The following is a 22760-nucleotide window of genomic DNA, read 5'->3' as shown; positions in this document are numbered from 1 at the left end:
ACCTGCCCATCCACCCATCCACCCATCCTTCCATCCACCCTCGCAAAAACCGTAACAAGTGTCGCGGCAAACAAGGATACCAAGGCTGAACGAGTGAGTGGGAGGTAAGTAGTCGGGCAGCGATGTGGGAGAGTCCTTGTCTGCAAGCGAACCGAACAGGTTCGAGTTCGAGCTAAACAGAACAGAACAGAACAGGATGACGGGGCACTTCGTCCTGGCAACGATAGTCGGGCCCATCGCACAGTTGGCTGTCGTCCTGCGGCAGCGGTGGTTGTGTGCGCTCGTCCCTTGGATTCACCACCAGGACTCCCACACACTCAGCTCCTGTGCCTTGAAAAGTGTTTAGTGTGCAAATAATCAAACCAAGAAACAAAAAAAAACAAAAGAAAAGATGAAAAAACTACAAAGGAAAATGTAACCATTAGAGAGAAGTGGTTAAAGTGACAAAACCTGAAACTGTCGAGGACATTATTGTGTGAGTGAGATAAGGACTTGCCGAGACAGTGGCCCGATGACTACGACAATGGCTACGCCCAAGGCCTAGGCAAGTTGAACGCCCACACAAGCGCACTGAAACACACACACACACACACATACATGCACACACAATCGCAGGACGAACAGGACGAGCAGGACACGCAGCCTGGCAAATGGCTTGTTTTCGGTTCTTAAATTGTTTTATTTTTCCCCAGCCATCCTCCTTTATTATTTAGCGCGGTTCGTCCTGTGCACAGTGTGGACATTATGTGGCCAGGACCTCCTGCCATATGTTTACTCAGTATTTGTGTGGGCGCTTCGGCTCGACGGGGGCGCTCTTTAAATTGAAATAAAACAAGCCGAGCAAGCCGAGCAACCAACCAACCAACCAACGACATCCCTTTAAGCTAATGGAGAGCCTTATCTGTGGTCGATCCATCGGTAAGTATCCTTTGACTGGCTTAAGCAGCCTGTCATTCACCACTCATTGCTAATTGATATGTGTAATTAAAGCGACTGTCCGGGCATTTACCGCTCCGCCTGTCAGCTGCAGCGTAATTATAATAAATCAACTCGATCGCCATCCGCGCCATGCAAATGCACTCGCCCGATGATAAATAGTTGCGAACCCAAACACCTGACACTCTTTGCAAACACTGCCATGGCGAGGCGAGTCTTTAAATTAATTATGTCCCACGCAAAACATTTCTCGGCCCGATATCCCCCATTCCCCATCCTCAATCCCCATTTCCATTTCCAACGGCCGAGAAGTATGCGTGTTCAGGCTGCCATTTCCGCTGCTTTTCACTTTTCACGTCTCGCCTCTCATGCAACAACACTTTGGCCAAGTGCCGCCGCTCGGAGCGCCAATGGCTCACGGCAGCTCATTGCCAGGATTCTCGATGCCCCATTCCCGACACCCGATTCCTGCCCCAGCCCAAATGCAATCAACTGAAAATTTCTGCGCGGCTTACTAGTTGCAAGAGGGTTGCAAGAGGGCATATCCGGTCTAGTTGGGCCTGCAACACGGCTGCAAGCCCTCTCAAGTGTTGCTACTCCACTCGATAGTGCTTGTAAGGTGCATTCTCGCCGTTTTTCCTAAATACAACACTCTTAGTTTACGCCCAATCTGATTTCGATTTGGTGCGCCTTACAAAATAGTTTCTAAAATATCTAAATTTAAGCTAGTATGAGCTTCTAAAGCTCTAACTAACGTTTTATTCGTTTTTTATTTTTATTTATATATTCCTAAAATATTTCAGGGACCTAATACATATTTAAGTGCTTTTCACAAAATTTAAAAAAATCAATGTGTTAGCTTAGCTAAGAAATCACACTCCCCAGAAATTCTTTGAGGTGTTTTTCTGCTTGAATTCACTTCAGAAACCTGCGATTGCAGTTCAGAAAAATACGTTTGGTGCCCACAACCACTTTATCTTCCCAACTGGCAATTTCCACAATGAATTCAGAGTTCAAGGAACCCTCCAACTTGCAGTTTAGCTCTCTAATTTTCACTTAAAGGTGTTCCAAAATCGAGTTAGCAATGTGCAGCCCTTTTTGCTTGTCACAGTCGGCGGCTGATAGCATTAATTACAGCCCAGTTGGGTCCGTTGGCGAATCGTTGCTTTGGCCACTCAGTTGGGTTTGCCATTAGCATTTGCAATGGCTTTCCGCATACCAATGCCCATGTGCACTTAGAAAAGGGCTTTTCGGCTTGCGAAAGTAGGCTGTCAGTTGGCCAAGACAAATGGCCGGAGCTTGGCTAAGACGAGGATGATGAGGAGGAGAAGCCGTTAACACATATGCTCAGACGCGACGACTGACGGGCAAATCTGCTGTGGATGCTCCTGCAACCTGCCATCCTGCCATCCAGCCATCCAGCCATCCTGCTATCCTGCCATCCTGGCGACCTCCTGTGCTCATCCTGCTGATCCCGAAGCTGGGAATAAGTTGAAACTGCAGATTGAATTACGTGCAGAGGCTCGAGTCAACGTTTACCAATTTGAGAGCTGTGTGGCTTAGCGTCGGCCGGGGAACCTTTCGAAGTTGATTCCAAAGGTGTGCCGCTGTCTGTCAGCCTGTCAGTGGCTGGCGCACACCCACTTATCCGCCAGCTGAACCACCCACCAGTGCCACCAGTGCCACCAGTGCACCACTCAGTGCACCACCCACTTGGCCACTGCCGAGGCCCCGACGAACGTCACCTGACATTGTTTGCTCTGCGGATTTGCATTGTGGTTAGTTGGCGGTGCAGTTTGTTGGCTTGGCTCGGCTTGGCTCGCCCAGCTATTCCTTGCCTTTCCTAGCCATCCTGTGCTGGTGCACAGAGAGAAATCCGCCACACAAATAGCAGCATTTAATTACGTGCCATAAGCTATACTGGGATTTTAGGTAGCTCATAGAACTAGCACAGGTGAAACATAAAAACCATTTAAAAATATATTATCGTTATCCCATTAAACTAGTACTTATACTGAATATTTTAATGAAGTTATCTTCATCTATTGGCAAGCCATCGACTGCTTTTGCCGCAGTGTACTTGTGGGCCACATAATGGCATAGTTGCCTCTCCCCCGGCAACTTAAATAAATGTTTTCTATAATCAAATGGTAATGCAGTCGGGGCCGCAGCCTCTGAACACTGCCCGAAAACCCAGCCAAGCGTTCAGGGCAGACTTTTAGCTAGTTCGTTCTAAACTGAACTCCGACTGAACCGAAGGCTTCAGAAATCCAAAACCCTAAAGCCCAAGGACCCAGGACCCAGAAACCGAGGGAGGTCAGCCTCGTCTTGTTTTGAAGTAATTACATTGTTCGCTGGCATCGTAAAGTGAAGTGAAAGGCGTTAAAGTGTTAAGTTGCTTGTTAATTTTTTCCCTGGCATCCTTGGGATGCTGGTGGCTCCCAGTGGCTGCTGCTGGTGGCTCCTGGTGCCCAGGATCCCAGAGCAGTAGGTAGCCTGATGCTTGGTTTTGTTGTGGCTTATAGTCGCGTCTGATTAATGAACCGTGGCTATGTAGCCGGATTAAGCTGGCCGCTTATGTTGCCGCTTCTGGTGTTGCCGCTTCTGCTGCTGCTGCTGCTGCTGTCAGAGGAGCGATGCCTCCTGCGGCTGCTGTTGCTTGTAATTAAGTTGAGTGTAATATAAATAACTGTATTTGCACAGCCAGGGTCTGAAAATGTTTCATTAATTCTGTTATTTAGCTAAGTATGTCCAAGTTTGCCGGAATGCTTTTTGGGGCTAGCAGCAAGGGCTTTTAAATTGTAATTAGTTGTACTTAAAGTTTGTAGTGTTGAAGCGCAAAGCACAGAAAGAAATCAAATATTAAACGCCAATTTGATTGAGTAATAGCATTTAATTGTATGCAAAATGTATAAATTAAGTATCAAGTATCATAGCACACAGAAATGGCATATCTATAAATATATAAATACGCCATTTTAATTTTTCATATTTTAAAACTGTTTTAAATACCCAGAAATATTTTTTTGTGTTGAACAACACTTTTTGCCAGCACTCCAACTTCGCTTGCCAATTAACAGCCTTTAAACTGTAAAACTGTAAAACTATCCGGAAAAAGTGCAGCATACTTATGAGGGCGAGTGAAAAAAGGTGGCGAAAATAAGCACGCTTTGTTGCACGCGTAATTTGCATTATTTGCTAGTAATTTAATAAAGTTTTTGAATTATTCGCTCCGAAGTCACGCACTCTGCCACATTGAAATGCAATTAATGCAATAAAAACGTGAGGCGCGTGAAAAAAATAATTTATGGAATACAATAAACAATGTGTTGCCATAGTTCGATGGTAATCTTTTTTGCTCAATTCCATTTTGTTAATTATATTGTAGCCCTGATGTGCATAAGTCCGCCCAGTGCAGTGTGTGTTGCCATGTTAACACACTTACACACACACACACACACACACACACACACACACACACACACCCAGCCAGGCTCAAATAAATTATGCCTGGCGATTTGTGTTTATTTGCAAACAAGCGTTGACATCAGTGCACCCGCACCGAGTTGCACTATAGTTGCATAAATTTATGGCACATTATATGTTTTTTGCCCTAATGGCTACAAATTGCATAATTGCAATTAGATTTGTGAGGCAGCTTAACGCGTTTTGAGGTCGCAAAATGCAATTAAGTAACACAGTTCGGTGCCGTTGCGATGCCAAATCCCAACTAGATCAATGGCGGTAGACAACGCATAGTCGGAATTTTCCGCCAGAGCCGAAACAAAGGAGAACGGAAAATGGCTGCCGAAAAGAAAAGCGAAAAGTGCACAGAGACTTACACGCTGCAAACGCTAAAAACGCTATAAACAGATAAGACTCGTGGCCAAAAGGAGCGACTGGCGGTGGCAGAAAGTTGGCAAGTGGAAAGTCAAGTTGGGCGCACGCTATTTATAGGCAACGCAAGCTTTTGTTTTCGATGCCCTTTTCATTTGCAGTCGGCACTGCACAAGCCCAAAAATACAAAGAAAAATACGAGTACTAGGAAAAGGGCGAGTTTGGCTGGCTAAAAAACATAGACAAACTGAACGTCAGTTAACTCTGGGCCATTGGCCATGCACAGCGAATGACAATGGCGTCCTCGGCTCTTTATTGTTCGCCGGACTTTCGCTGTATATATGAATGTGTATGTGTTTTAGCTCTCCACTGCCCACTTTTGGCCCCTGGAATCCCCCGAGAATCTGGCCAAAGCCCAGTGGCTACACCACTAACTGCCTATGGCTCTAAAGCGCTCAACTACTCAGAGTGTGCTGCTTAAAGTTGTCAAATGCGATGCACAATTTAAGCGTTCAATGTGCAGGTAACCAAAGAAAAATAAAAACAAAATTAAAAAGGCAAAAAGGCAAAAAGCTGTGCAAAATAAACGACATTGTTGCCAGCCTGCAAATATTTTCGTAATTATTTTGCATGCAAAGTGAGGATTTTTCCAATTTTCACTTATCAAAGCGCACATGGCCAATATGCAAAAATGCGGAGGCAAAAAACGGAAACTGGGAGGCGAAAAAGTCCTTTTTCACAGCAACGAAACGAAAATACGCTTCAAAGTTTGCTGGCAAACTTTCTATTAGAATTTGATAAAGGTGATAATGGGAATAATTATAGTCTTTCGTTCTCGGTTCAACTAACGAGGTTTCGTTCAACAGAAAGTGGCAAATAAAAGTTTGGATAAGAGCGCGGTGAAAACGCATATTTCTTTATTGTTAGAGCTAAATGTTTTTGTTAGCAGATTCATGGAAAAGTGGCTGGCAAATTCGCGAATGCCCAGCTGCAGAGTATGGGAGTTGGCAAAATGGCAGTGCAAGTGCTTAAACTGTTGTATGCCTTTTGGCCGGCATAACGTTTTTACGTCCTATCCATTTCATTTCGCAGAACTGTTAATCCTGGCTATCCCACGGACAGCTGGGGATTGCGATTGGCCATCCGTTTTGGTCTCGTTGATTTCGTTGGGTCGTCGAATCGGTTTGGTTTCGTTTTGGCTTGTATAGGTTGGCCTGGGTTCGGCTTGGCCTGGTTTCCCAGCGACGATGAGCACTTTTGTTTGAATTTACATTGGTGAACACCTCCTGCACGTGTGCTGTTGGGTTATTCCCTGCTGCCTTTCATATATGGCACTGATACCTTGTATTTTACTCCGACTCTGACTCTGATTGTGATTGTGATTCTGATTCCCATTGCCATTCCGATTTCGATTCCGATTCAGATTCAGGTTCAGATTCCCATGATTGCTAGTTCTGATGACAGCGTTTCGTTTTGCATATTTTTGCATTTGTCCGATGCCGACTCAATGACTTCCTGCGGCAGTGACTCCTAATGGGCGATGGCTGTCCGTGTCCGACTGTGTCTGAGTCCTTAAATGTGGCCCACACACATGCAACACACATGCCACATATACACGACATGCTGTCGCGCAATCACACAGCTCATAAAAGTCGCCTGCCACCACCGCCTGGAATACTGGCTCTTTAAGGGTCATTAAATTTTAAGCACTTGCGAAGGTCCTGCAGCATAAAAGCGAGCTACGATTTACGGCCCGATAAACGCTCCCCATTTCCATCAGCTGGTGCTCCTGCTGCTGGTGCTCCTTGCTCTCTGCCCTCCACTACTGGGATAAGTTCTCCTGTTCATTATTTGAGTTTGCCGCATGGCATAAATACTTATAAGTTATGGGAAAGCTGGGCAAATATGCAACCAGTTCGAGTGGCATTCTGGGATTGCTCTGCTTAAGCAGCACAGTGATCACTGGCGATGCGGAAAAGCTGCAGTGCATATGTTTCAGATAAGTTATTATATACAAAACTCTTATATCAAACTTACAGTCATACGTGGAAAATGCCTTTTCAAGATTTATGTTTGTTAAACTGAAGAAGCAATGTACTAAACAGAAACATTATATTTCGACATACTATACTCCATATATTGGATATTTTTATTTTGACCATTAGAACTCGGAACTTTATAGAAGCAATTTAAGAAAAGTTTACAATTCCTTGGGCATTTTCTGTTCAAGCAGCTGCCAAACACTTATACAAGTTATTTAAAGTCATCGACTTGATTTATAATCCCCAGCAACTGTACAGCAGATGCACAAGGCAGATGGTCTGAGATATTTTGGGGTGAGCATATTGTCCTTTTAAGAGTGTCCTCACCGTACCCGAGTTCAATGCAATACCAGCGTGCTATTGAACCAGACAAGTGACTCGCTGCCATCTAAAATTGAATTTATAGTTTATTTATGCAGCTACTAAGAAATTAAAGACATTGTTGCCAACGTAGACTGAGTTGTACAAGGTAAGAGGGGGCATATAAGGGCCCACACACATGTCATGCTCGTGGCTAACACCCATACACACCGCCAGATCCCGAGGTATATAACTCAGGCCCATAAAAACAGCGCGTGGTTTATTGATTTCGAAGGCAGTCCTTATAGACCTCGGCAAATTGATTTCGGTTTTGGTTGAGCTTAAAGCTCAAGAGCCCGGGATTCCAGAACCTCCATAAATCTGTCAACTGAGCCCGTCGCTAATCAAGTGAAAGTTCAAATCGGATGATTTAATGCCAGCAATCGACTCCCACGCACATGCTACATTTACATAATAATAATGAATAGATGGTGCATGGGATGGAAATGGAGATTTCTGCGGATTGGGGATTGGGGATTGCGAATGGTAAAGGGTGTTGTTGGTAGTGGTAGTGGGCCTGGCCAGCATAATTCAATTAATTTATGCGGTCGGTCAATGTTTAGTTTTTACGTTGTGCGGTTTTCGCTTTTGCCTTTTCGCTTATAAATCATTTTGCATAATTTATGCGTAGACCAAGAGCCCCACCAAATGCCAGCTAATCCGGTTCGCCAGACATACTCATCCCTTCCTCCCGCTCGTTTTGTAAAATCCATTCGAGCGTAAAAAAAACAGGACGCACAATTACAAAAGTGCAGGCGCAATTTATGGCCAGTTACTATACTATGGCCGATAGTTCTTAATATTTAATGCACACAATTAGCTAAAGTCCGCTGGGCCAATATTGCTCATACGCCCCATGTGCCGACACATGCGGGCACATACGCATAAATCCCACAATGGCATCGCATAAGCAACTTTATTACAAATTTATAAGCGCACTCCAGCCCAACAACAATGCTGCGAAATGGGCACATAACTTGCTCGGCCCGTCAAGAAGTTGGCCATAAAAAAGCAAGTTGAGCTGGCAGGACGAAAGGCTTGAAACAAAAAGGCCGCCTATGCTGTGCTGTGCCTTTTGTGTTCCGACACGACTGTCAACAGCCATTAAATGCTCGAAGCCGGGCTCATAACCCAGTTATATGCCATGTGGAGTGCTGTGGAGTGAAGTCCAGGGAAGTGGAGTGGAGTGGTGTGGAGTGGAGAGTGGAGCCACCTATGCCATGGCACAGATATCTTGATACTGCGCCACAGGGCGTATACGTTATGCTCACTCCCCGGCAGCTGCGACTCAGCTCAGTTCAGTTTCAGTTCAACTTAACTCTACTCTAGTCAACTCAGTTAGAAAACGTCAAGAAAGAAAAAATAGCTGAAATAAAAACAGGCTAGAGAGTTTGCGATTGTAGCTAGCAACTTCTGACAGCGCAATTTATCACTATCAAAACGGGCGTGTGTGTGTGTGTGAGTGTGTGTGGGTGGGTGTGCTGCTGTGGTGGGGGTGTTGTATTGCCTATATAAAGCAACAACAGCCTACAAAGTTGAGGTCGTAAATCAAAACTTAAATTTAACACATGCAGCGGCAAATGGCTGACACTGCCAAACGGATGTCAAGTCCTATTAATCGTGCTCTAACTTCGAGTCCACCGACTTTGGCAGCAACTTTTCCCTTTTACTTACTACTTTTTGTTATAAGGTATATGTCTTAAGAAGAAAGTTGTTAAAAATGAGCTGTGATATAAGTAGTTTGACTTGACAATAAGTTTGGAATCTTAATTCAAAAAGACAGCATAATAAAGTATCCATCATTATATATTTCACTTATTATTTATATTTAAATCTAAATTTTAAAAACGACCTGATTTAATGCTTATATATGTATATACTTTATCTTTGACAACTTTCCACTGATATTATTATTTTGAGGGTATGCCAGTTTCGGTCTTCAGCTGCTGCATTTCGCCGGCTTTGCTGTTTGTGTTTCACAGTTTGCATTTGTATTTTTACGCGCGATTTCTCTGGCTCAGTTCGGCCTTCCGAATCCGTCCGTGAATACGAATACGAATCTGAATCTGGCAGTGACTCCGTTCCGGCTGCTCCTGCTCTGCTCCACCACTACCGCAATTCCGGGGGAGACTGGAGTTCTGGTCTGGCAGTGTCCAGTTTTTCAGCCTGCTTGTTTGTCAAAGCTGGCGGCCCCATCAACAATTGACAGATGGGAGTTGGCCGGAAGTGAGTGTTGGATGGGTGTGGGGTATGGGCATGTTGCTGCACGCGTGAGTTAATCTGTCAAAATAGCTCAACGGGAGACAGCGTTGTGGGAGTGCAGAGTGCCAAGGAAGGGGAAAAGCCGATGAAGAAGCAGATCTAGCCACTTCACATGTTATCCGCCCTGATTGGTGGCACAAAACTCTCTGTGGCAGTGACTTGCGCGAGGGTAGAGATATCAGGCCAAAATCCGCACATCCGCAAGATATCCTCATGCCCATCCTCCATCTCCATTTCCCTTTTTCATCTCTACCTCCAGCTACATCTCCACCTCCAGCTACATCTCCATCTTCATCGCCGCCGTCACCGTCATCGCAACGTTTCGTTTTAATTTGGCCCCGGCTGCCTTTTAAGTTGATTCCCCAGAACGAAATGCCATCAAGTGCTGCCGCTTGCCACTTCGTTTAGTCATTTGGCTGAGCCATTTTATGTTTGCCCTTGTAATTTGGCCTGATATGGTGATTTCGACTTCATATCCGCTGCCGGCAGGAGGGCAGGAGATCGCCCACATCCGCTAGCTAGCGAGGAGTGCTCGTCCCCACAACCACCCACTTCCTTTGTTGTCGTTCGGTTGTCATGTGCGAGATTTGCGTGTGTTACGACGATTAATTTAAATCATTGATGATGCATGTCCCCGCTCCTGCCCCTCATCCACTCTCAAGCTGGAGGCTGGAATGTCTACGGATTTCGTTTTACTTTTTATTTGCCCCTGTGAGTGGCAGGCCACGCCCAACTCCAGAAGGCCTCCCAATTCCATCTAGCCTGCTCGTTAATCATTGTTTTCGACATTTGCCTGCTCGTCAATTGCCTTTATTGTCATGGTGATGGATCTGAGGATGCCGGAATGCTGGGTCGCTTGTCTTAATGCGCCACTTAAGCCAGCAAATATGTATATCGAAAACGATTCCCGACTCTGCTCTGCCCTGCCCGGTGGTCTGGGCCAATTGTTATTCAAAAACCATTAGCCATAAAATGCAGCACAGGCCAGAAGGAAATTAGCCTGCGGACTCGAAAATACGAGCCTAATTTATGGCAATGCAGCAGCGATTTCTCGGACAGGCCATGGGCATAATTAGTTTTCGAACTTTAAAGTTATGAGTGGGGCCCGCTATCTTTATGGCCAGACAGGCCAGGTTTCCAGGTTGCCTGACTGCCTGACTGCCAGTTTGCCAGTAGGAGGAACCACCATTGATTTTGTCCGTTTGTCTGGCGGGGAATGGCGCAACGGAGGAGAAGCCATGTGGCTTTCCGCATATAAAGACATTTTTCTGCTGACCGTGTAGGTGCAGGGAATCGGAAAGCCCGGCTGCAACAGCGACAACCTGACGCCACGGAAATTCTGCAGACGCGGACAAAAGTTGGCCAAGTTGCGACAGTGTCGCCAGCGTGGCGCCTCTACACCCACCACCCACCACCGACCACCCCCTTGCAGCCATTGTGCCCATCCTATAACTCTTAATAATCTTGTGAGGCATTACCTAGGCTATGGAACACACCCCGCCTAATAGAGCCATTTCCATTTGAGAGCCAGCTCTTTTTGGGCGCACTTTGTTTTTGCTTAATGCGAAAGTTTTGCACTAGGCAGCCAAAAGTTCGCTCGCATCCACATCAAATTTTCATGCGCATTGTAAACATTTTCTAATTGAGTTGAAAAATACATAACGCTGCTCCTCCGAATTGTTATTGTTTGTGCGAAAATAATGAGGGGGCTGCCTGCGCATGTTTGCCTTAGCCATTAAGGACTTGAGATGTTCCTCGAAGCTGCGCAAACAAGACGCAAATGAAGAGGACGGGCTGGAAAAACACTCGCAAGCCAAAGCACACAAATTAATTTTAGCTGGGAAACAATTTAAAGTCTTTCAGCTGAATGGGTGACTGAGTGCCTGAATGACTGACTGACTGACTGACTAACTGACTGACTGCATCAACAATAAGTGCGGAAATTGCAGCAGACGATGCCACTCGACACTTGCCTTAGTGCTCACAGCTCGGCTCTTAGTCCCGAGTCCTTAGTCCTGAGTCCTGGGTCCTTCATTCTGAGTCCTCGTTGTGCAATTAGGTGAACGGCGGCGGGCAGGAGGTTTATGGCCTGCCGAAACAGAAGCGGAAGTTCCACGGCACAGGAAGTGCAGCAAAGGCGATGAAGGACCTTCCCTGCTCCTTCGCTACTCCGCTCGCCTTTGCTGCTTGCTAAGCAAAATCAATACATAAAGCATGCGCCACGTTGTCCCCAACATGTGTCGAACGTGTCCTTATCTGCCACTCTCCCACCTCCCGTCCTTCGTCCTTTCGTTTGCCGTTTGCCACCTTAATTGGCTGTGGCCAGACAAACGCAGCAGGATGGAGTGGGATGGAGTAGGAAGGAGCGGAGCCCCACAAAAATAATGAATGTCAACAAATTGTGACAAGAAATCAAAATTTCTGAAGACTATGGCAAGTGACAGCGATGTGGACAGCACACAAACCGAAAAATGAAAAGAACACAGGAAGTGAATGCGGAAGGTGCGCAGTGGCAATACCCTGTGTGAAATAATATTTTAATTAAAATGGAATATTAAAATGTATTCATGATAGATATCTAAAAGCTTACGGCAATTTTATGCAGTATCTACAAATACTCACGGCTTTTAGAAAATTTGCTTTTGGTTTTGAAATCCAGCCAAAGTCCTTAGTCAGTTTTTGAATAAGAAAGCTAAACACAATAAATTCTCATATTTGGATGCTTTCATCCATTGAACATTTATTTGCATTTTCCTCCGTTGAGCACACATTTTTAAAAGCATTCGCCTCCGTCTGATATACTCCAGCCACGCCCACAATGGGCTGAGAAAATTGCCCCCAACCCCGCCGACGCTTCGTTATAGTAACGAGCTGTGCCGAATTTATGAAGATATTTGATTTGAATTTTAAACAGCGGCCAAAAGAGCTTAACAATGACAAGGTGACGGAAGGACTTCGCCGGGGGGAATGGCAAATGAGGCTGAATGTTGGTGGGGCTTAAATTACGCAAATAAATAGGAAACAAAAAATGTCCTCGGGGCTTTGTGGAGATGGGGAGGAGGAGAAGAGGGCAGGCTGTTGCTGCTGGCCGAAAGGTAACAAGATTATCTGTGTCAAGACAATTATTTCCGCCGCATCAGCAGCGTCGTTCTGTTTGGCCAGCAATCGTGCGTGCGGCAGCGTGGAATGCCAAATGCTAATGGAAAGTGCGGCGAATGGTGGCGAAGTGCTGCTAAATTCGGTTTGGGATGCCCCCTAATGCGGCAATGAGGATATATACATACTGAGGATATATACTCGTAGCTGCCGCATTTACATGATTGCCGCATTGCGTTTCCGGTCGCCTATCTGCGCAATTGTCATGCAGGCCGCTCGATTTAAGTAATTCGCAATTGAGTGTCACAAATGCGGCTTGAGCTCACAGTTCACAGTGAGCCCACAGGACTCGACTCGGGTTTCCCTAAATTAATTAATTTCTTGGGGACAATTTGTAGGGTTCTTGTTGGAGAAGAAAAATGGCATGACAGCAGTGGAAATGAAACTTAGATAAATTAAGCTAAGATTCCTCTACATTGTTCTTTAAACGAGTAATCTAGCAGTCACATAAATTAAAACCGACTTATTATAAAGTGATTTAAAAATTGAACAAAACTTGAAAGTACGTTTACCAAAATGTCCTGAATGGTAAGCACTACGTGTGCTTACTGGGCACTTCGTTAGACCGTCTTTTGCAACTACTTATCATTCAATCCATCGCTCATCTATGAACATTCGCTGCTTCCTTTCTCCCCCACAGCTCCGCACTGCGACCCCCACACATTATCATTCACAACTCATCCGATTGTCATTGTCTATGTGTCTGTGTGTGCCGCGCATCAGTGGGGCAGGAGCTGGAGTGGAATCAGGACGAGAGGAGCAGGACTCGAAGTGCTGGCAAGGAAGCTGCAGCTCCTTCCCGCGTCATCGCCATCTCATCGCGGCTTACAATTTTGCGCTTGCATTCATTTTTAAAAGACCTAGGACCCAGGGGCATGCTTATGCCAGTATGCAAGATGGAAGATAGAGAATGGAGGATGCAGGATACAGGGATACTCTCCTTCGCTCCATTGTCTGCAGGACAGCGGCAACATCCTCCGAATCGTGTTCCATCTCTCCATCTTCATCTCGTCATGCGCTAATGGCACAAGGTGAGTACCAACCGACCGTGTACTCTGTTGGGCGCCAAAAGTGTTAAAAAAGTGACTTTTAATGGGTTTAAATCAAGTAAAAGTTGTTGAAACTTGACTTGATTTGAGCGATTCCCCCACCGCTCCTCTCCCCACCGAGATGTCGCAACGGAATCCGTAGCATCTACGCTTGGTCGCCTGCCATTTTATGATGCTCCGCTGCTGATGCTGATGCTCTCAATGCGACCGTAAAAAGTTTAAGCTGCCCGAGATCAGCTCAAGTGGCTTACTGCCACTCGGCCTGACTTCGCCTTCCTTGGGAGCTCGTCTTCCTGGGAGATGCGGACGGAGGTGGATGCCACTTGATGGCGCTACTCGTTAGGTAATTTGGCTTTGATTGGGGTTTTGGGTGCATTTCGTGCTGCATTTGTTTCAATGACAGGCATCCAGGAAAATCAAAGTTGTGGACTCTGCAAAGTTCCTTGGCTGGGTTAGGGGCTTTACCTCAGAAGCTGATGGAGCTTATTAAGTGGATTGGATGAAAATAGAACACTTCTTTAGGATTTTCCTAATTGAATACATAATAAGCTACATACAAAATTAAATACTGAAAATCTGAATAGAAAGCAGGGAATCTAAGCTATACCAATATTGGTTTTTATAAATATAAAGAGGAAATAAAAGGTATATTTGGTATATTGTTTAACCTGCAAATCCGCAATAGAACTCAGTGACCGAGTAAATTCCGTGTCAGCAAAGTCAGAAGGTCAATTAGTTAAAATACATAAAAGATAAGTCCCAGATTTTGCCAAAATGCACACACGTTCAGCGAGTATCCTTGCAGATAACAGTTTTTCAACTGCTCACTTAAAAGGACAATTATAGTTTGACAGCGGCCAAGGAGACACTTGCAATTTTAACTCGTATTTTATGATTCGATTTGGGTCTTGGACGCTTCTTATCCCCCTTAAATGTCACGTAGTGCCCCAGACACGCATCCAGCATATAAATATAATATACATATATAGATATACATATATGTACATACGAGTCTGCATCTTATAGATATCCAGCGAAGCCAACCAGCCAGAACAGCTCCCACGCAACTTCCAGTTAAGATTTTTATTACTTTATTTTATGCTCGTTCTGCTGCGGTTTTGGTGGCTCGAGTTCGTGGAGTCCTGTGTTTTTGGGTGGGGTTTTCGGCTTCGGGGTGTGTATGTGGGGATGGATCCCTAAGCCAGGCAATGAGACTCTAATGCGCGTAAAACTAATACAAATGCGTTTCTTATCCAACACCACCCACAATCCACAACCCACCACCCACCGCCCACTGTTGGCCAGGCCAAATTGCTTGTACTTTGCCACAAGTGACGGCTTATGCGGCAATATACATAAGTAATATTGCGTACCAGGGGCGTTGTCTGGCCTTGGGTGGCGAACGAGGCGTTAGATCTATGCGAAAGAAGTGGGCGGAGTGGGTGGAGTGGGTGGAATGGGTGGTGGGTGGTTGTTGGGGAAGCTTAACTAAATAACCGTTTGATGCGACTGCAAACGTTTTACGTTACCATCACACTAATGCGAACACTTCCAGCCAAATGTCCATAAAGCAAATGTCCAAAGCATTCAGTCTAATCCCCAGTTGAGATACTCAAAGAAAATGAAGAGATGAATTCGATCAAGTGATCAAATCAATCTGAGTTTAACCAGATTTTGATGAATAATAAGAAAATAATTAAAACTCATAATTACATAAGATTATTACTTTTCACAAGTTACTAAGTTAATGAAATCAGTTCAAAATGAAATTATAGTGTCTTAAAATTTGCTGCAATGAATATTCAAGTTCTTCCTATTAAATTAAGCTATCAAAAAGAGTAAATTACGTTAAACTACTTTCAGCAAGCCATAATTAAAACCTAAACACATCAAAGCAGTCTCTACTACTCTTATTTTCCAAGAAAAACCAATGAAGTTCGTTCAGAAGCAAGAAAGTCACAATTAATTCCAAATTATCCCAGTCAAAGAACTTGGAAAATATGCAAAGCATGCAAAAATGGCATCTAGCAGCTTAAACAATTTTGTGGAGTAATTGAATTGAATGCAAACGATTTCGACGACATAGAATTTTATAATTTACTTAAACAAAATCCAATTTGGTCCGTCATAATTTACTTACAATATTTCCATTTTTTGTAATCGCTCGATAGGCGTTTTTGTTCATTACATTTTTTTATAAACGAGTATTTATGCACATATGTAAACTGAATGAAAATGTCATGAACTCAAATTAGTTTCATAAACTCTGTGGCGATCATAAAACCGATGTCAGAGGCAGACACTGTTTTATTTAAATTTATTTTCGCATTACCTTTTTTGTCGATAGCAGGCGACATAATTGCCCGAGCATTACCAGAAAGTGCAATTCAATTAAAATGGCTGATGAAAAAATGTCGGAACATCGAACTTCAAATGGCACTCGGCGTGCAAAGCATATATATTTTTATTACCTCTCCACATTTTGTGGCTCCTTTTTTTTCAATGTGCACAATTTCAACTTTTGACTGCAATGTCGTATGAATTTTTGTGTGAAAAATGAGGGAAACTGCTCGCTCAAAGGGAAAATAAACTAGTCAATTTGATATATGACCGTACCGTGTCATGGCCGTGAATGGTGTATTACTATACAGTGGACCATGGGCCATGACGAACCAATTAAATCAACGTCTGATTGCAAAATGAATGACTTGTAAAATTGTCCCCGCCCCCTGGGAAGTTGGTATCGAATTGCGAGCGTTTTCCTCATCGTCCTGGCTTCTCCATTTCTTCGACTGAGTCTGCAGTTATAGTAAATGGTCTATTGACTCGCAGGGCTTACACACTCGACACACTCTCGCAAGTCCTGGGAAGGACTCGCAGGATGTCCCCAAGTTGGGCTGCCAAAGTTAGTTGGGCCTTCGGGTGGCGAATAAATAAGAAGGCGGCACACAAATGGCAACAGATTAGACGGCATTCTTTGGGTGTTCGGCGTAGTGAAATTAATTCCATGCAAAAGTTCTCCTTTGTACATTAGAGTTGCTTTGGGCAAGTCGGGGGAGTTATTAGGGAATTACTGGGAATTGTTGTGGCATTCTCCACACTGGTCCGCCTTTTGGTTGCCCGAAAATTGTTTCAATTAATTGTCATTGTTGCTGCCCTCTGACTTGACAAAATCTCTAGCAAATTAATGCAAATCATATACGAGTTTGGGCTTTCGTTTGGCAGATTATACTTTAAGTGCCGCAGCACTTCGCCAAACATAGATGAGAAATCAAACAGTAAGAAGGCAACCAACCAAAAGCCGCAAATACCGGACATAAAAACTTGTCACTTGAAAAAGTTTGCTGTCAATCCCCGTAAGTCTGTCTGCATGAGTGGTTTGCAATAATGGTTTATGTATAAATTTTGTAAAAGAAATAAATAAGTATTATGGATTCCACAGTTGAAAGAGTATATATGTGACTTAAAATAAAAGCAACTAAATGTCTGAAATAAAATATCTAATATCCCAGACAAATTGAAAAACACCTGAATAGGTCCATACATAAAGTATACATTTATATAAATTTTCTTATTAAGTACTTACTATTTTTCTGAATTGTTGTGCCTTTTCTGAGTGCCATACTGCCCACGTTCTTGAAGGGTATCTGATAAAAAACAGAAATGACTTCAAGCGCTTTCCAAACAGCTTAACATGCCGTTGTCACACACGCGAGGACTAGCCAAAGCCGAAAATAAAATCCTTTGCAGCTGTTGGAGGTCCTACCAACTCCCAGCCCCACTCCCCTTTCTCCCTCTCCCCACTCACCCCCTTCAGCATCCTTACTTCGTGGGTTGTCCTTCGCATAAAGCGCTTACGCTGTGTGGCAGATTGATTTGTGGTCGGGTTCATGCCAAATTTAACTTTAATAGTTTTTACTGGATTTACTTTTAATTAATTTTGCGGAGTCCGCACTCCGTCCACTACCACTTCCACTCGCACGTCCACGTCCACGTCGAGCTCCCCGTTTCCATTTTCCCCGATCCGGGTTTCAGTTACGAGCCAGTTCATTTGTAACCGCCCAAGTAAGCGAGCAAGGAGCGGGCAAGGCTCGGGTAGAGAGAAGCGAGTCCTGGCTGAGAGTCCTGCTTGCTGCAGCGTTTATCGTGCCCGCGTAAAGCGCAATTAATTTCGTGTCTGTTTTGAGCAGCAGTGCCACGCCCCCTTGGTCCCGTTGCGCCTCCTTTAGCGAGGCCCACAGTCGCCGCCATTAATTATGAGATAAAACACTAAAATGTATCAAGTTGTTGCCTTGCTGCTGCTGTTGTTGTTGTTGTTCCTCTGTGCAAGTGACAAAGTTGCCGCCACAAATTTACGTCTGGGAATTTAATTTCCACCCACAGAGCCGCCTTGTTTTTCCGTTATCAGTTTCCATTTTTAGTGTTTTGCCAATGCAGAAAGTTGGCCAAAGTTCTAACCAAGAATTATCCTTGTCTTTTTAGATTCCAAAAAAGATGAAAGCATATGTGGCTGCATGAAGTGGTAAGTATGAAATTGAGGCGGGAAAGTTGAACAAGTTTGGGATCCCCGACATGTGATTCGGAATTTAAATTCACTACTAATTTTACATTTTTAATTTGCCTAAGAAATCCATAATGCACGATGTACAATGGTAATTTGAAATTCCGAATTTCACAATGACAAGATTATCTACGGAAAATCTTTAAGGCAGAATCATTCAATTAAAAGGCCACGAATGTCGAAATACAAAAGACCTTATTCCGGCATTGTGTGCAATTTTGTAGGGCAATTGCACATCACCTGTGCGAATTATTTCACAACAATGAGGCTGACAAAACAATTAACTTTTAAGGAGTCATTAATTAAGCCAAAAGTCCTGAACAATGCAGAATGCAACGGAGCAATCGCTTACCATCGCATTCAATTTGATTTCTATATGCGAGTATGCCATCTTCAATTTGGGGAACACATGTCGTTGGCATTTGCAAATCAAATCCCTTGGGCATACAATCAAATCAGCCCTGATGATTGTGATGGTGATGGTGATGATGATGATGATGATGATGGTGGCAATGGCGATGGCAATGTTGGTGGTGCCAACAAAGAGGACGACAACTTCCTCCTTTCGGGAGACGCTTTAAGTTGCTTAAGAGGAATCTTATGCAGAGGGATTTCGGTGGTTTCCGCATGCATTGAATTGCAGATTCTCGGGACTGTTTTAAATGCAGCCCACGCAAACAGAATCCCCGGGGCAACAACAAAAAGTACAAAATGGAGAGAAAATAAGACCAGGGGCTGATAAGGTGGTGGAGCAGCTCAAAAGTCGGTGGCAAAAGTATTCAGAAAGAAGTGCAGCTGCAAAAAAGTTTACATTTCCAGATGCCATTTTACTTTACTTTGCCGTTCGGCTTACATGGCCGTGCGAAATGTACCTTCTTCCCCTTGGAGGTTTTTCTGGGTGGTGGTGATGTGGGTGGTGGTGGTCTTTGGGCCGTGTCCTTGTGTATTTTTGTGACTTTTGGCGCCGCCTGCAAAGACAACATCGTCGGAGAGTTAAGCAACTTACTTAAGCGAGGGGAAATGTCTGGGTAGATGGGGTGTGGGAAAGCCGCTTTCAGGAAATTGTTGCATTTCGGTTTTGTATGTTGCCGTTGCGAGCCGAAATACACTTGACTTGACTTTTGCCCGCAAAACGCAACGCAGGCAACGGAAGGGGAGGGTGGGTGGAAAGCCGGAAAAACAGGAAAAACAAAGCAAAGATGGTGGCAAAAAATCGAGGGCAAAATGTAACGAGACACAAAACCCCGCCCACTCACTTTCCACTCACTTTGTACGGGAATATATATGCGGAGCTGTGGCTGTTGCACGTATTTGTTTTAATAAAAGTTTTGCAGCAAAACTTAATGAAATGTTGGCAGGCCTCAGCCTCAGTCACAGCCACAGCCACAGTCTCAGTCTCAGTCAGCCATCCTGCTACAAGGACCTCCATTTCGGGCCTAGCTTGTTTCCCAGACAGGCCCAAGACATGAACATGTTCCGACTCCGACTGCTGCTTACTTATGTGTGTGCAAATGGGGAGTTATGGGGAGGGACAGGTCCTTCCAGGACCTCAAAGGATGTTGTTGATATTTACGCTCGAGGAATTCGGTAGAATGCCTTTCAATTAAAACAAGTGTGCAATAATTTAAATGTATGCCTTGCGGTTAAAAAAGAGCCAAGCTGAGCTGAGCTGAGGGAGAGCTCTGCAAATTACACGATCCGTTGTCGATAATTGACAGTGCCCACGTCTTAATGTCTAAGTGCCACTTTGCCAGCCCTGACAGTTTTTGTGGCTTACAGCACATGCCACAAAAAAAAAGAGCAAATCAACATATTCTCGTTTATGTAGCTTCAAACGTAGGGCAAAAAACGCATTACACAAACATGACCAAAACCAAAGACAGCTTGTTAATTGGAAAGTTTTATGCAATTATAAAACTTTTTTCATTATTCCCTGGTGTTCTTTTCGTTTGTCCTGTTGATATTTTGTCGCTCCGAAAGCATACAATTCGGTCCAACCTGCAAATGAGAGTAGAAGTACTGACAACCAAAGGTGGCCAAAACGATCCGGTAGAAACTGTAACTGAGACGTACCCAACTCATGTGTGACCAAAGTTAAAATGAAAATGCACAGCGGCAGGAAAGCATGGCTACATGGATACATGGCTAGATGAGTGGATGAATGGGGAAATGGGGAGATGGGATGATGTCCTTGCACACATACAGGATGGATGCTGGCGAGTCACAAAAACGGCAAAATGTCACTGCCAGCAGGGCAGCGTGGCCAACATGTCGCATGAGTGTTTTGTGCTAACTGCAAACGCAAAATTAATTTCATTTTGAAAAGTCCGCCCCCGTCCCCAAAGTGACAATTGCATGAGTTGGCAAAGTGTTTAGCATGAATTTCATTGAAGGCCAGCGGCCAACAGCCAACAGCCAACGGCCAACGGCCAACAATTTAAGCAACTTTAAGGGGGTGGTCCCCGAAAAGAGGAGGAATCCCTCATCCAGAGCTACCAGAGGACGGCCCAAATGAATATGTAAGCGGTCCCACTTGGCCATTTACGTGTACAATTGATGTGGTTTGATTTCGTTAGGGGCATTGCCAACTACATAAACACAATAACAAGCAGAAGGAAGGAGAAAGGAGGAGAAGGAGGAGTCGGCCCATTCAAGTAGACATCGCCCGACTAAAAGCCGTCCCAAATGGCCTCCGGCGGAGTTTGCAGGCCAAGTATCCAGTCAGCCAAATGAAACGAATGAATAAATGAGGCCAGAGGCCCAGGACAGTTCGATTCGTATTCCCTTCCCTTCTTTTTCCTTTACTTTCCTATCCATTTCGATTCCGATTCCTATTGCTACTTCGCTGACAGTCAATTCAACGGAGAGGAGCATGTGCACATAATAGCTGCTAAGCAACTGCACTCGAGTGTCTTTGTATGTGTATGTACGTAGTTGTATCTGCTTGGCTGCGTATCTGTATCTTTGTATCTTTGTATCCATATCCTTGAGCTCGCCGCCGGTGCCATGTCCCAGTTGGCATGTCAGCTACTCGTTGGGCCGCGTTCTCCATTTAAATGGTTTTGAAATTGATTTCATTTGATCGCAAATTATAATATTTTACTCACGACAAGTGGTATGTCCTATATGCGAACACTGAAAAAATGCCATAGTAGTTGTACATCTTGTATTTATTTTTATATATGCTATGCAAGCTATGAAATATCAAAATTAGAGTTCCAAACTAAAAAAAAACAGTTGCTATGTAAGTAGGCAAGTTAATGTTGTATTTTAATATTGATATAACACTATTTTCCTTAGTGTAAAATCAATCTGGAATACAAGTATCTCGGGCACAATTCATGCTTATTAGTATCTGTTTGGCTGAAAGTCGAACCCAAAACTTGATGGATTCGCTCGATGGGTCGTGATTGTTGTTTGCATGTTTATTATTATGGGCCAGTCGAGAAGACCAGCCGGAAGTCTCGAATGGAACACAAAATGCCGTCCAATCGGGAGCCATAACGGAGACCCAAGAGTGCGTAACGGAAGTGCCTCGTCCAAAGGATGCGAAGGATGCAAAGGATGTGGAGGATGCGGAGGATGTGGAGGATGCCCTTTGTGTTTGCAGTCGGGCAAATATAATAAATAACTTTTTGCTACTTTTCGTATTTGGTCAATGCTCGACATGGGTCCTGTTTCTCCGCTTTAAACTTTGTCTCTCTAATGGCTTTTCGATTGCCTCTCGGCTACTTTTCTGCACTCATCCGATTCCGAACGGAAAATCAATACATTATATATACTATATATACTTCGTACTGTACTGTATGTGGTGGGCGGACCGCAAATGGCAATCAGTTGGATGGCCACCATTTGTCATGTCACGGGCGGGGCCTAATTTATCAATAATTATACTTTACAAACATTAAATGCGACCATTGTGCGAAATCAATCCGGATATGGTCGGACAAACACACTCCGTAATCTATTAATAGATAATCTTTTTTGCCCGAACGCTCGCTGGCATGTCATTAATTACACCCCGATCCCAGATTCCCCGATTCCCAGATTCCTCGATTCCCCGATCCATTCACCTTCGTATCGGGCGGAAAGAAAAACCCTTCGGACCAGTCCCCAAACCAAAAGGCCCCATTCTTATCGGGGCGAACTTTTCCTTCACTTTTTTTTGCGGCCGTATTTTCATTAAATGGATTTCAATTATATTCAACACACTGCCACGGGGAGGGGGCACATGGAGAATGGGAGGGGAGGCCTTCTGATGGCTGGCGAACTTATTGCATAAAAATGTACAAAAGCAGTTAAAATAAAAGGGAAAAGGGAGTGAGGAGGAAGTAGGCAAGTAGGCAAGGGAAACGAACAATTTTTAAAATGAATTCATTAAAAGTAAAAATCAGCGATGGCCAGAGAAGAGAAATCACAGCGCAAACAAGACAAGACAGGACTCCACTCCTGACTCCGGATTCCTTTGATATTAAATGCCGGACGCAAGCTGCTTAACCCACACAACCCTTAACCCTTTGTTGCCGCGCTTCGACGCGCTGACTGCACTTTATTTGG

At 44.3% G+C, this 22760-nt stretch overlaps 1 long non-coding RNA gene across 1 annotated transcript; it reads left to right on the top strand.

Moving 5' to 3' along the window:
• The first annotated feature begins 241 nt into the window (after window positions 1–241).
• LOC120321445 lies at window positions 242–21989 on the top strand. Its single transcript, XR_005561051.1, has 2 exons — window positions 242–918; window positions 18125–21989. It is a non-coding gene; the product is annotated as an uncharacterized LOC120321445 (long non-coding RNA).
• Window positions 21990–22760: the final 771 nt, after the last annotated feature.

This window comes from Drosophila yakuba, chromosome 3L (assembly GCF_016746365.2).
Source record: "Drosophila yakuba strain Tai18E2 chromosome 3L, Prin_Dyak_Tai18E2_2.1, whole genome shotgun sequence".
In the NCBI taxonomy this organism is placed as follows: Eukaryota; Metazoa; Arthropoda; class Insecta; order Diptera; family Drosophilidae; genus Drosophila; species Drosophila yakuba.
This window is presented reverse-complemented; position numbering and strand designations above follow the sequence as displayed.